The following is a 14,402-nucleotide window of genomic DNA, read 5'->3' on the forward strand; positions in this document are numbered from 1 at the left end:
TCTGAATAAGGAGTCAACAAACTTCGGCCCCTTGGCCAGATCCAACATTTTTGTTTTTGTAAATAAAGTTTTGTTGACACAAAGCTACACCCATCATTTGCATACTGGCTTTGCATTCTAGCTACAATAGCAGAGGTGAGAACACACGGCCCATGCACAAAATACACACTATTCAACCCCTCAAAAGTCTGTAGACCCCTCACTTAGAAGGCCCAAGACCCAGAAAAATGCTCAGAAATATATGAGGGGGACAGGGAGAAGTTGGCTGCTAAACATAGCCACCCTGAGAGTTCAATTTTGAAAGAAAATTTAAAATTTTTAAATAACACATGGCTAAATGGTAGGCAAACAGACATGAGCAGGGCAAAGACGGTGGGCCAGGTACAGAAGGTCACAAGGGTGAAAGCCCCGGGGTGCCTAGCAACAGACAAAACTGGGAAAACTAGGACCTCAGCCCATGGTAACCTTTCCTCCCTTGGCATATAGCTGGTCATATGGTTTGGACCCTCCCCTGACCTTTCCTCCCCTGGAATGTCACTAGTCAAGCCGAAGACCCCTTGGGGGAGGAACAGGGGCTAAAGAGTGGCCTCATGTGACTCCCATGAGGGCCCTTGCATGCCCGCTCCCTTAAGCATTAAACCCTAGGGATAACATCTAGGCCTCAGTTTTGTTTCAGCTCCAGGCCCAGAAAAGCAGCGAAACCAGACAATCAATGCCATGGCAGACTTCAGGACCAGCTGCATTGAATAATTACCCCTGCTGGTGCCAGCCAATCAGTGGAGACCACGACCCTGAAAGGACACACCGGGAAAGCGGATGAGTATTCCACTGGGATCCTCTCCTGGGATCTCCCCTAAAATCCCAACCCTTAAAAGTCCTTAGAAGCACCCAGCACAGCTCTATCTATGAACCACACCTGCACCTTTCGCCACCCCTTTCCCCGAGGTGAGTTTTCCTTGTCTCTCTCTCCTAAGCTCCAAGGGCTCTTCTTTTGCCTTTGTAACTTGCTCCCTGAGCCCATACAGCTCAGCTGGCTCACTTCTTCTACTTCTGTGACTTTCTAAATAAACTTTCTCTTATAGTTGAGTCTTGGCTCTGAATTCTTTCTTAGTCAGAATTCAAGTACCACGGTTGCTGAATAGAGGTCCAGTCTGACTCCACCGGTCTAACACCTGGTGCCATTCTCCCAGCCAACAGCTATCTCTGGATGGTGGAAATTGGGATAAACTTTATTTTCTTCTTTTGACTTTTCTGTGCTCTCCAAATTTTCTGCATTAAAGATATTATTTTCCAAAACTAGAAAAAATGATAATTATATGACACAATGAAAGTATTAGCTAACGGTATAATGGCAATCAATACTGCAATGTATCAAAGGTATCAAATTAATGTGTGCACCTTAAGCTTACACAGTGTTTTTCTGTCAAATACATCTCAATTTTTAAATCAGATAACAAACAATAAATACCATTCTCATTGCCTTGGCCCTTACAGGTAACTAGTGCTGACTTTGAAGCTTTTAACGGGTCACAGGTCTTTTTTCTTTTTTTTAATATATCTTTATAGATTTCAGAGAGGAAGGGAGAGGGAAAGAGAGATAGAAACATCAATGATGAGAGTGTCATTGATTGGCTGCCTCCTGCACGTCCCCCCACTGGGGATCGAGCCCACAACCCAGGCATGTGCCCTGACCAGGAATCAAACTTCAATCTCCTGGATCCTAGGTTGATGATCAGCCGCTGAGCCACGCCAGCCAGTCATAGGTCTTGATATATAACAGTCTTTCCCTGCCAGCTTACAACCTGGAAGAGTAGGGGGAAGGCCCCCTGGGAATTCTCATGACAAGTCCAGACATGTTTCCCTCTTGCTAAAATTACCCCAGATACCCAGGAGGGTGGATCTGATTTTCAGCTGGGGTGAGGTAGGGGTGGGGATGGGGGCTGCTCCAGTCTAGGGAATCCTGCCAGGGAGATTAAATGTGAAAATGTATTGGGGTTCTTGGAACTGATTTTGCTAGGCTGTTCAGTGATTCAAAATTCCACTGTGATGACAAACTCACAGTTACCCCTGATACCACACTCACTGTCTTTCTAATCCTCCTGGGTGCTGTTATTTTTCCATGTTACAGTTTAGAGGTAGGGAATCTGAGGCTCAGAAATTCAGTGACCCTCCCCTCAAGGTCACAAAGCTGGCACAGGGTAGAGCCAGGATTTGAACCCGGAACTTTCTGACTCTCCGCCTCCTTGGACTTTCCACTGCATGGGTTGCCCAGTCAGGAATAAGTATTTTGGATGGTTCATTAATAACTCAGAGTCTGCTGAATAACTGACAAACATCCATACATCATCTCCCCCCAGCTGCGCACAACCCTGTGAGAAGGCTCCTAAGTGATTATCGGTCCTTTTCTCCAATGGGAACCTGGAGGTCACAGCAAGGAGGGCTGCAACCCAGTAGTGCTCAGACTTCAAGGATGACAGCTTCTGTTCTCTAAAGACAACCTCCTCTAAATCCCATTGCCTGTCATGTCAAATGTAAACCCAGGAGGGCTGCTTGGAGGAGGCATCAGACTGGCCTGAGAGCAAACCCACCTGTTAAGGCTCAACTGCCTCTCCTGTAAAATGAGCTCCCATCCAGTGTTGATGGGTCAGCAAGCCTTGGAAGAGAGGAGCAGTGGCTGACTTCTATCTGTTCATTTCCTATAAAGTCACCAGCCCGGGTGGGGGCCAGCCCCTAGCACAATATTCTCTTTATCTGAAAGCAAAACTCACATTCCAGCTTCTCAACAGCAGGCACCTGGCTTCCAGCTGCCCTGGGCTACTCATTAACCAGGGCTGGGCCTCAGGAAGAGGCCAAAGTGGGAGTCTGCTCCCAGTTTGGGGGAGGGAAAGGGGAAGGCAGTGCCAGATGATGTTGGCACTAGGATCAGCTCAACCAGGGTTCAAATCCTTCCTAGCTATGTGACCTTGGGGGGAGTCAATTCACCTCTCTAAGCCTCAGCTACCCTATCTGTATAGGGAGATCGTATCGGCGCCCACCTCACAGGACTACTCTGAAGGACGCATGAGCCTGTAAAGTGCCTAGCAGTGCCTGATCCGGATAAGCACTCAATGAGTGTTACCTGTCATTTTTACAAAAATGACAGCACTCCAGTCGCAGGAGCGCTATAGGATAAAATGCACTAGTGTACGCTAAACCTCTCAGCGCCATGTGCAGCATGCCCTTAAAGAGGTAAATGTTAGCTAGTCTTCTTATTGACATTTACGATGTTTATGGAGATGACTCTGGAGGTGACACGGAGTGGGACGACTCCATGCCTACTTGGCAGCTGGTCAGGGAGGTGTCCTGAGCCACTAGAGATATAACTGTGATGGTCCACATCTAATGTCACAGCATGAAGAACAGGTCTCCATGGGGTCAAGTGGACTGTGACAGAGCACCCGGAGTTGGGGGGGGTCTTTCTGAAAGTACAGGATCAGGACCACCACTGGCAGCAGCAGGCAAAGGGGCTTTGGGCCTGTTTTCCTAGTCCTGGCTTCCTAGGTGACCCCAAATCAACCAAAACCCAATCCTGGGCCAATAGGAGCTTGGTCAGGGGCATTTACCTCCCCTCCCCACCCCCACCCCCGCCAGGAGAAATGACTGCCCAGGGAGCCAGGATTTTCCAATTCCAGAGCAGAATCTACTAGTGGGTTATGAAATCAACTTAAGAGGGTCAGGGCTATCGTTTTTACACAAGAAACCAGAGCCCCGTAGATGGTGAGGACATGAGTTATTATTTCTGAAACTGTGGTTTCAGTTTCATGCGTGTGTGCGTGTGTGAGCACATGCGGCATCCTGTCGTAAAATGCATTACTTACCGAGTGTCACACTAAAAGACTTTGAAAGCCCCCACACCAAGGTAAAGAAGACATCTGCAGAAAAGTGACTGAGTCAGGTTCCTGCCCCATTAAACCCCTTTTAAAAACAGTGTCATGATCCTGGAACTAAGGGGGCGGAAAGCTTCTGTAAATATCAGGATACAATCAGCAAAACCGAAATGTCATTAAGGTATGTAGATTAGATAACAGAACTGTGTCAGTATTAAAAGTCCTGGGGTTGATAATTATGTGTGCTTACACAAAAGAATGAATGGCCTCGCTCTTACGAAACACGTGCCGAATGAAGGGTTAGGGGTAAAGGGGCATCTTGACTGCAAAACCCTCAATGACTCAGCCAAAAAAAAAAAAAAAGAGAATATTAAAGGGACTATTTTTTATAGAGAAAGAGATGAAGCAAAAGTGGCACATGTTGACAATGGGAAAATCTAAGTGAAGGGCATACTCGAGCTCACTATAATATTCTTGGAACTTTTCTGAAGGTTTTCAATTTTTTAAAAGAAAAAGTTTAATGAAGAGAAAACTGGGATAGCAGCCCCGATTCCTGGAGCATCCTGTCTGTGCCAGAGGCTCACCCTCTCACATTAGAGTCTGACCCCAATCCTCAGAATCAGCTCACAGAAGCCCCCAGCACTGCTTGGTGGCAAAGCCAGGATGGGAGCTAGGCCAGGACTCCGAATCAGTGCTTGGCCCATTTGCAGGGCTGCCTCCATGGCACAGACTGACACAGGTAGCCAAGCTGGGCTATGGACCTGCTACCCAGAGGTGACAACCTGTGGACAAGGTCCTGGGGCCTGGGTCTGTCTCCTCCTCTCAGAGTCTAGAGGAAACACCAAGCTACTGTGTGCCACACCCTTGGGTCACTGCCACGTTGGTGAAACCCATTGCTATGGGGAGAGCTCAATGCCACTTACGTTTGGAGGCTCCTCAGAAAGGGCTGTTGTTCTGGACCTATTACAATGAGAGGAAGCAAAGAAGGAAAGATCTGGTCAGGTTGTGACTGTACACAGGACTCAAAGTCTTCTTCCAGATGTGACCACCCAACTCATACACGCTAGGAGGGGCCCCATCAACACCCAGCAGGGAAGGGAAAGCTGGGGTGCTAAGGCACTCATGCACACTCACAAGCTCACACACAGACACACTTGCTCACACACCCCTCTCCAGGATGCAGTGTCCCTGAAACTGTGCACAGGCAGCCTGTGCTAGGAGGAGTAGATGGCCCAGCCCAGGCTCAGGAGGAGATGGTTCTTCTTGTTGGCTAAGCTGGCCCCCTAGCCAGCCCCGACCCAAATGACCACACTCCTGTGAGTACCCCACCAGCCCAGTCAGGCGCCCAGGTCTGTTCCCTGAAAGCAAGGGGACAAGCCAAGGCTAGATGAATGGGCTGTGGGAGGCCCTGGGGACCCCAGATTCTTGAAGAATACTCATTAACTGTTTAGAGGCTACGAGATTCAGGTGCCAGAAAAATCTGTTGAACTTTGCTAAGCCAAGAAGTCCCTAAATGTGACTGACCCCAGAAAGCTTTATATATACATACTTATATATATATAAAATCACACCTGTTCTTTGGAACTCAGTTTGGGAAATAATGCAAGTGAGGACAGATCACTTCTGCCTCTCATTCCACCAGCAGAGCTGCGCTGGAGGGCTCTCCTGGTTTGCTGGAATATAAAAATGCAGAAATCCAGGAAATGGTTCCTTAACAACTAAGATCTTACATTTAAGTGGATTAGCAGAGAAGTGAAATGGCAAAGGGGCCTCCAGGCTGGGTGCTTCCCATTCCTCACTGGTTCTGCAGCCCTGCCCTTAGAGCCTCTTCCTTAGACTCAGAAAGGCCCCAGCAGTCTAGAGAGCTCCCTGTCCCCCCAAATTAGACAACCTCGTTGCTGTTAGGGCTCCCATGGTTTAGGCACTGAGAACACAGCAGTGAACAAGACAGCCAAGGTCCCTGATCTCATGGAGCCTGGAACCCCATGGTAAAGGCCAACATGTGACAAAGATGTCATGGAGCCTTTATTTTCTGGTGGACACATGTGAAGGCTGGAGTGGATTAGTAATGTCTCCAACTGGTGTGGGTGGTGGAAGTGGCAACGTGTACTTTGCTCTCCTGGACAATATCAAGGGAAGAGGGACAAAGTGAAAGATGAAGGCAGCGCGCTTAATGCACAATGACAAGCACAACACTGAGGAACTAGAGGAAGGAGAGTATGATTCTACCTGGAGTGAGACCTTAGCAGTTGCATGAGGCCAGCTCAGCTCAGAGACGATAAGAATGACATTAAGTCCCTGTGGGTCTAGCGGGCTGGAACCCAGGTCCCTTCTTCTAGGGACAGCCTGTATCAATTCCACCAGGAAACCCACATATGCCCACTCTCCGTCTCTGGGGTTCTGGGTGGGCAGACTCCATTTCCTACTTTCAGGGGTGGGCATGTGAGCCAGGCCTAGTCAATCAGAAGGGCTGTCACAATTGGCTCAAGGACAGGCACATGACCAAGCCTGGACAATAAGAGTGATGACAGGAGTTATGCTAAAAATATTGGGGGGAAAGAAGGCTCTTTCTAAGCTGAGATGGCTATGCTGGGAGGAAGAACACCCTGTGCATCTGGGGGCACCCCAAGGAGAATGGATCCAACAGAAGAGGGACATGCAGCCCAGAAATGGAGAGAAAGGAGTCCCAATGACAGGTCCAACACCTGGATCCAGCCATGCCTGAACATGACCTGGGGCTTTTCAATTAAAGGAGTTAGTAAATGTTTGTGTGTGTGTTTAAGTTAGTTTGAACTGATTTTTGCCACTTGTGCCCTGCTTTGAACGTGCTGTGTAATTTTATGCATGCCCCCTTCTCTGACACTCAGGCCATCAGAAAAGTGGGGTACAGAGAAATGACATCTGAGGTCCCCCTGCAGCAGTGGTGCTCTAGCTACTAAGGGAGCCTATTGCGAAGGTTAGGACTGCAGTACGTTCTCCATGCCAGAGAAATCAGCCCTTCTCAAAGTTAAGGCTAGAGGGCTTGTTAAAATAGATAGCTGGGTCTAAGTTAGCATTCTTTTTTTTTTTTTTAATTTATCTTTATTGTTGAAAGTATTACAGATGCCCCCCCCCCCGCTTTTTTTCCTCCATTGCACCCCTCCACCTTGAGTTAGCAAGCTCCCAGGTGATGCCAACTGCTGGTCCAGTGGCCACATTTTGAGGACCTAGATTCTAAATCTGTTCTACTCTTCCTAGTTGCTTGGGACAGGTGCCAGTGCAAAATAAAGCCCCAGCCAGGCAGGAGATGAAGGCCACTCTCGGTCTTCAAAGCAAACCCCCAATTAAGGAAAATGCCCAAGTGGTTCAAGGAGGAGCAAGTCTTTAAACAACTAAAGCACCAAGTTCCAGCTTACGCCTATTCCATTGCCCCCCCTTCCTGATAGCCCTCCATCCTGGGGTTTATCTAAATATCAGGGAGGCTGTAAGAGCCATGGAGCCTCCTTGGGCTCCAGCAGGCTCTTCCAGGAGCTGTGAGCATCCCCCAGTGGCTCTTGACACCAGGCAGCACGCCAGCAACAAATCCCGCTGCAGGCCTGGGCCTGACACACTGCCTCGGCTGCCCTGCTGTCAGCACGGCCTGGCGGCCTGGCGGCCCCTGGGCTCTCCCTGATTTACATCCGACTTGGCCACCTTCAAAAGCCTCCTGTGGCTTTTGGACTAGGGACACTGTTCAGTAGAAAAGGGCTTCCCCACCAGCATCCTTTCCAAGGTGGCACTGGCCCAAAGGGTCTGGCCTGGCTCAGCTGCCTCCCAGCTGTGTGACCTTGGGCTAGTTACCTGCTCACTCTGGGGCCTCAGCTTTTCATGTGCAAAATAAGAATGATACTGTTTGTGACGATTAGAGAAATGATGCTTACAAGGCCCTAGGCCTGGTCAACAAAGGCAGCAGGGATCCCACTGCTGGGATATTTCCTTTACTTAGAGTGGTCCCAGACCAGCAGCGCTAGCATCGCCTGGGAGCTGGTTAAAAATGCAGAATCTCCGGCTGTACCTTAGTCCTCCTGCATGGAAAGGGATATTTTAACAAGATCCCAGGTGCGGTCTACAGCTTCCAAGTCTAAGGGGCCCAGGCATGTTATTATTGTGGTTGCAGCACCCCAAAACAGAGCCAAGACGGGGGTGGGGATAGGGGAGAGCAGGCAGGGGTCAGAGGTAATGAATGTTGAGAGGGAGAAAAAAAGGAAAATTCTCCGAAGTCTCTCAGCCTCCCCTGAGCCCCTGAATGGCTCAGAGAGCAGAAGGGATGCAAGCAGGGTGTGTCCTACAATGAGACGTAGCGAGTAGGTATGGATCATAGGACTCAGCCAAGGTAACAAAAACTACTGAAAACATTCCAGGTCTCAGATTTGGGGCTTTCAGCAGAGTCTGGCTGCCTCTGTTCCTCTCCACAAAAGGCTGAACCTTTTGCATTCAGGAAGGCAAATTAAATTACCCTCTGCCTAGTGCAAGCTGTCCTGAAAGGTTTGTGCCGCAGCCTGGGGGTAGAGGGTAGGGAAGGCTTTGAGCCCCATGCATATTTCCCCAGCTCTAGCCTTGAACTGTCCTAGGAAAGTGCTAAGGGCCCCCACTCGAGGGCTATGAATGGAAAGGCAGTAGAGATGAAGCTCCTGAATCCCCTCCCCTCCGCTGCCACTGGGACCCTCTGCAACACACTGCCATACCTGCCACACCTGCCATACCTCCAGGGCCCGGCGCTGCTGGGTGGGACAGCACTGCCGTCAGGGAAACCAGAGGGCCAGATGCAGAAGCAGAAAACCCCATGTTGAAAAATACTGGCTCAAATTTATAAAACTCTGTGTGGGCAACACAAAACACACCTGTGGCCCAGAGCTGCCCCTGAGAGACCATTTTGCCGGGATTGGTACCATTTTTCTCAGGCCTGGCACACAATCCATTTAAAACAACCCACACCTTCGGCTGTGAGAGGTGGAAGACAGAAAGGAATTCTGCTCAGTACTGGTGGAGAGAGGCCAGCAGGTTTGGGGAGAGAGGGGGTTCATTTTCTGCCTTTTCTTTTTTCTAAGGTTTGCTCTAATCTATATTCTTCTACCAATGGCACAAGACAAATCCACCTTGTTCCCCAAGGAAATGTTTTTTACTAAGAGCCCATTGCCACAGCTCTGTTCAGAGCACCTCAAAACTCCAGGCCCCGCCCAACCGGGCATGGCTCGGCGGTTGAGCATCGACGTAGGATCCAGGAGATCGGGGTTCGATTCCCAGTCAGGGCACATGCCCGGTTGAGGGCTAGGCAGCCGATCAATGACTCTCTCATCATTGATATTTCTATCTTTCTCTCTCCCCCTCCTTTCCTCTCTCTGAAATCAATAAAGATATGTTTTTTAGGAAAAACACAAACAAACAAAAAACCTCCAGGCCCCAAATCGGGAGGCTCCTTTCAGAGGACTAAGACATCGTGAAAACCTATAAGGCGACAATAGCATCCTTAAAGGGAGCCAATCAGAGCAGCACTCTGCGTAGTGATGACACAGGCTCCCCAACAGAGAAAAGAAAGGGACATTTCCCCCTTTTACTCAGCAGGTATTTTTCCCCCAAACATGAAGTTTCCTTACAAGTTAGGACTGAGGGCCAGAGAAGGGAAAGGGCTTGCACACATCACACAGCAAGCCAGCAGCCAAGGTCACCCAAAGCCTAGTGTCCCGGTGCCCCTGTGATAGTTCATTAAATTATTTTGTGCTCAGCTTCATGAGGGCATGATGTGTTCTGTCTTGGTCACCTGCCACATCGCCAGGGCCTAGAACAAATAAATATCTGTTGGGTTGGTAGATGGTGATGGGTGAATTTAATTTCCAAGCCTGGACCCAACTCAGATGTTTAAACTATAGGGTTCAGGGAGTCAGAGGGATTTTTTGGGTGTGCTGAGCACCTGCGGCACACCAGGCCCTATGCTGGAGCATCCTCCGCCCCCGTGTTCCTCCAGTCAGGTGGTGGATGGATTAAAGACAAGACCACAGAGGCCTGAGCTCCACCTCACAGGGGCTCAGAGCAGGGTGAGATTATATCTACTCTGACTCACATAACTTTTTTGAGTGCTTACTATGTGTTGGGCATGGTTCAGGGGTTCAAAGAAAGCTTCATGAAGTAGGTAACAGTATAGAGGCGTGCCCAGGAGGCATGGAGGCTGGTGAGGAGGCTATTGTCTTGAGCTGTGGTTACATCGACCCAGAGATGAGATACCAGATGCCATCTGGTAATAGAATGAATGTCCTTGAAATCATGGCCTGAGTGCTCCATGAGGGCTGAGCCACCATCATCTCTAGGTGCGGACTGGCTATGCAGCAAGACAGCAGAGCCTTCCAAACCACCCCCTTCCAGTGCCCTTCACCCACTAAGCATGACTCTGCTGATATCCACCCTCCATCCCCAACCAGGCAGTGGGCAACCTGGCTCCCAGGGTTAAGGACTTTCTGCTGGAAAGGGGATGGTGAAGGATGGCAGTAATTCACTTATCACTTTTATTTTGTGCAAAGAAAAGCCAGGGGACAGGTGGGACTCTCAGAACTTCGTTGGATCGACCTTGCGGTGATGTGGTCTGAGCCTCCACTTAATGGAGAGGCTGAAGCTCAGAGGGGTCAAGGGGAACCAAGGTGGGCAGAACTGAAACTCAGTTCTCCTGCCCTTGAACCCAGGCCTGCTCATACACCTATTAAGCCTCTCAAAACTGCCTCAGTTCTACTCCAGTGGCCAGAGCTGCCCACCAGGAGCCAGGCTCCACCCTCCTCCCCATGCAGGTGTTCCTGCTTTCCAGGAACCTCCATTCCAGATTCTGCAGGCGTCTCCTGAGCAGCCAAGCCCTAAGGAATCTTTCAGATCAGTACTGGCTTTGCCCTCTCGCCCCCTTTCCCGTTTCGCTGTGATAAAATCAGGATCTGAGAGTCTTGACAATGGCCATTGAAAGTTTGAGACTGAAAGTTTGAGACAGAGGTAAAAATAGCCCTTAAATTCACCTGTTTTACATAATCACTGAAAGGCTGGCGGGGCTGGGGAAGAACCACAGGTTTGTGAAAAATGGCCCTTTTGATGGCCTACCTTCCCGAGTTGATCTGTCTCACTCAAACCTCAGTCAACTCATCCATAAAGTGGGTGGACAGGAAGGGTTAACTCAGTGATCCCAAAGTCCCTCTACTCCCCAGCCAATGGCCAACTCTCCCTCAGGCCTTCCCAGGTATTCCTTGACATAAACTGCCTGGGGTTGTTCATTAACTCTTCCTGATAGAGATCTCCTCCCCTCCCATGAGGCTAAGAGCTCCTTGAGCACAGAGACTGTTTGATTTATTTAATCCTGTCCCCCAGGCCACTGCACTATGCCTGGCACCCAGTAGGTGCTCAATAAACATTAGAACACCAAGGGCTCTGGTTCCAACACTTCCCCCCATTTCCCAACTGTGTGAGGTGGGGGGGGGGGCAAGTCATTTTTCTGAGACTGGAAGAACTCATCTAGAAGATGGGTAAAAACCCCAAGTCAGGTGCAGGGCTTAAAATGCAGTCAGGGTGATAAGGCAGAGCGGGAGCTCAGGAAGTTTCGGTTCCTTTCCATCTCAAAATGCTGAATGGCCTCAGGTTGCTTCTCTGCCCACCCGTTAGGGCAAGTTCAAAGTCATTGGTAGGAGTATTTCATTCACTGAGCTGGCAGCCCTTGGGGTGATTAAGACAGGCCAGCCTAGGGCAATGATTCCCAAATGCACACTTGCTGTGCAGAATGGCCTGGCAGATCTGTATGTTCTGAAAAGCAGCGTTACTACAATGGTTTGTCATTTGAATAGAGTATGTGGCAGAACCAAGAACAGTGCGATGCCACTTTCATTAACAAAATCACATCTAGCTTAAATAACACTTAGATGGAAGAGGAAATGAAAGCTGATGTAGAAAGTAATAAAAAGGAGCATATGTCCATGTAGACATCTGAGGGATACAGTTAAAACTGCAGGCAGAGAAAAATGCATAATCTTAAAGGCCTTAATTGTTACAAAAAGAGAGATAGATGACAGGTTGTCAGTCAGATGGATTAATGATCTTTAAGGATCACTTTTAGCTTATCCAATTTTGTATTGCTTGAAGTGTATTATTTTTTATAATTAAAAGAGATTCCTTTGACAGTTGTCACTCCCAGAAAAATGAAAATCTATACCCACCAAAAAACTTGTACACTGGAGTTCATATAAGCTTTATTCCAAATCACCCCAAACTGGAAACAACCCAAATGTCCATCAACAGGAGAATGGACAGACAAACTGGTGCATCCATACAAAGAAATACCACTCAGCAATAAAGGGAATGAGCTATCGATACACACTGAATAGCATGGACGGATCTCAAAAACATCAGGCAGAAAGAAGCCAGACACAAAAGAGTATATGCCATTCAAGTTCATTCTAGGCTTGGCCAAACTCATTTATGGTGATAGAAATCAGAAATTGGTTTCTTTTGGGAGGAAAAGGGCACAAGACAACTTTCTGGGGGAACTGGAAATGCTCTGTATCTTGAGCCGGGTGGTGGTTACACAGGTGTAACCACCTGTGTAATTCGCCAAAACTCATCAAACTGTAACAGAATCTTTGCATTTTACTACATGTAAATTATATCCTGACTTAAATTTTTTTTTTTTTTAAATCATGAGAAAAAAATTTCAAATATAGATTCCCAGGCTCTACCCCCGGGAATTCTGATTCAGTATCCAGGCTGGGCCTGGAAATCTGGATTTGTAAAAAGTAATTCAGGTAATTTTGATACCTGACTAGAATTACTGCTGCTGCCCCCTGACCCCTATACCTCTCCCCTCCTTTAACTGTTTTGAGTGATTTGTATGTTGTTGTTTTTAAGAGAAAGCTGGTTGATCACCAAGCGTTAGAAACATAATTTTCATTCTCTCTGCCCTCTCCCTGCCAACCCTAACCCCTGTCCCTTAGCTTAAGTTTCCAAATGAAGCCTCTGACCAGGTGAGGTGAAAAGGGAAACCCTGAAGCCTTGTTTAAGATAGACATACTTCACCCTAAAGAGGCCAGGGCTACATGCTCCCAGGGAGGTCTAAGCCAGTAAGTTAATGGCCTGTGTACCTGTTAAACAGCATGTCCAGGCCTTCACCCTGTGTTTACAAAAAAAGCTCAGGGCAAAATTCATTGGCACAGAAAATGCTTTGTGCCCTGACCAACAGTGACTGGGCCACCCTTGGTTTTCTACACTCCAGCGTAGTTCTTCACTCACCATCACGGGTCTCCCAGGCTTGGGGGTTTAACTGGCTTCTCCACCACTGTCTCTAAACCCAATCTGATGCTATTTCTATCTCAGCTGCCCTCAGAATAAAGGCCAAGCCCGTTTTACCTAGCACTCAAGGCCCTCCACCAGTTCTTCTCTCCAGCCCGGTCCCTGGGGAGGGTGTTTGTGCCTTTGCACCTGCTGTGCCCTCTGCCGGTAACACTAGCCCATCCTGTTCCTCCATTCAGATGCCAACTCCAAAATCACCTCTTTTAAGAAGCTGAAGTTCCTTCTGCCTACAACCCTGCCATCAATGCACGCTGAGTCTTCACAGCACCCCATGGGCAAAATGATCATAGCAGCCACACTGTCCTTTCTCCTCTGGGCTATGAGCTCCTCAAAAGCCAATGTTCTACTCTAAATTCAGTGCCTGACCAGAACTAACCTTAGCAAGGTTTATTAACCAACTAAATGAGACACATTTAAAAAGAGCTCTCATTCACATTTGAAGGCTACTGAGCATTTCCACATCCACGGCTCCTCCCCAGATCCTATTAATTCACACAATCACTTTGGTCAAGGTAAGCTGGCCAAGACGGAGGAGTGAGCTGCAGCTCCAAAGAATCTGACTCCTGCTTATGACCTTTTGCAGAAATTGGGGATCAGCCCACATCAACCGAGGTGACCCTAGGGCTCCATTACCAGCTCTAATTCTCACCCAGACCCCCTCCAGCTGCAGCCAAGCTGCATTCCAGGTGTTCCCTGTAATTTATTTTTCAGCCCTTTCCTACATACAGGAATATGTCCAATGGCTCAAGTGTCATAATTTCAGGACCTTTGGAAAGACTTTCAGGTAAGTACAGTTCCCAAGTCCTTTGACAGGTTGAAAGGTGGACAAATTGGAGTTAGACAATGCCAACCGTGGGGCCCAAATTGCATTGGAAAAGTGGCAGGGCTCCCACTAAAGGTACAGAGAAGGGAAAATGGGTAACTAGGGACAGAATCAAGGTGCCAATGAGTCCCACACACTCACCCTCCAACCGTTAGGGCTGGGGCACCTTTGACCCCTGTTTTTCCCAGTCCTTGTCCAATTTCAACTCCCCAAGGCATTAGTTACTAAAACTCCACAGAGCCAAAACTCAAAACTGGCCAAGGGAAGGCCTCTGAAGCCTAATCCTACCACTGTCCAGTCAACCTGCTGTCCTCTGGGTGGCCCTCAGTTTGCTCATCTGTAAAATGGGCACTACCCACTAGGGCCTCTCAACTCTGCAAAGCAGATGTGAT

At 48.5% G+C, this 14,402-nt stretch overlaps 1 protein-coding gene across 3 annotated transcripts in view; it reads right to left on the reverse strand.

Moving 5' to 3' along the window:
* Positions 1 to 14,402, reverse strand: part of SLC6A6 (solute carrier family 6 member 6) — a 79,304-nt gene that overhangs the window by 62,555 nt on the left and 2,347 nt on the right. For all 3 annotated transcript variants that reach the window (XM_081160681.1, XM_081160683.1, XM_081160682.1), the window contains exon 2: positions 4,790 to 4,826. The gene's annotated coding sequence lies outside the window, so the exon portion shown is untranslated. The remainder of the gene's footprint in view (positions 1 to 4,789; positions 4,827 to 14,402) is intronic.

The sequence above is a fragment of the Miniopterus schreibersii genome (assembly GCF_964146895.1).
Source record: "Miniopterus schreibersii genome assembly, chromosome: 15".
NCBI lineage: Eukaryota > Metazoa > Chordata > Mammalia > Chiroptera > Miniopteridae > Miniopterus > Miniopterus schreibersii.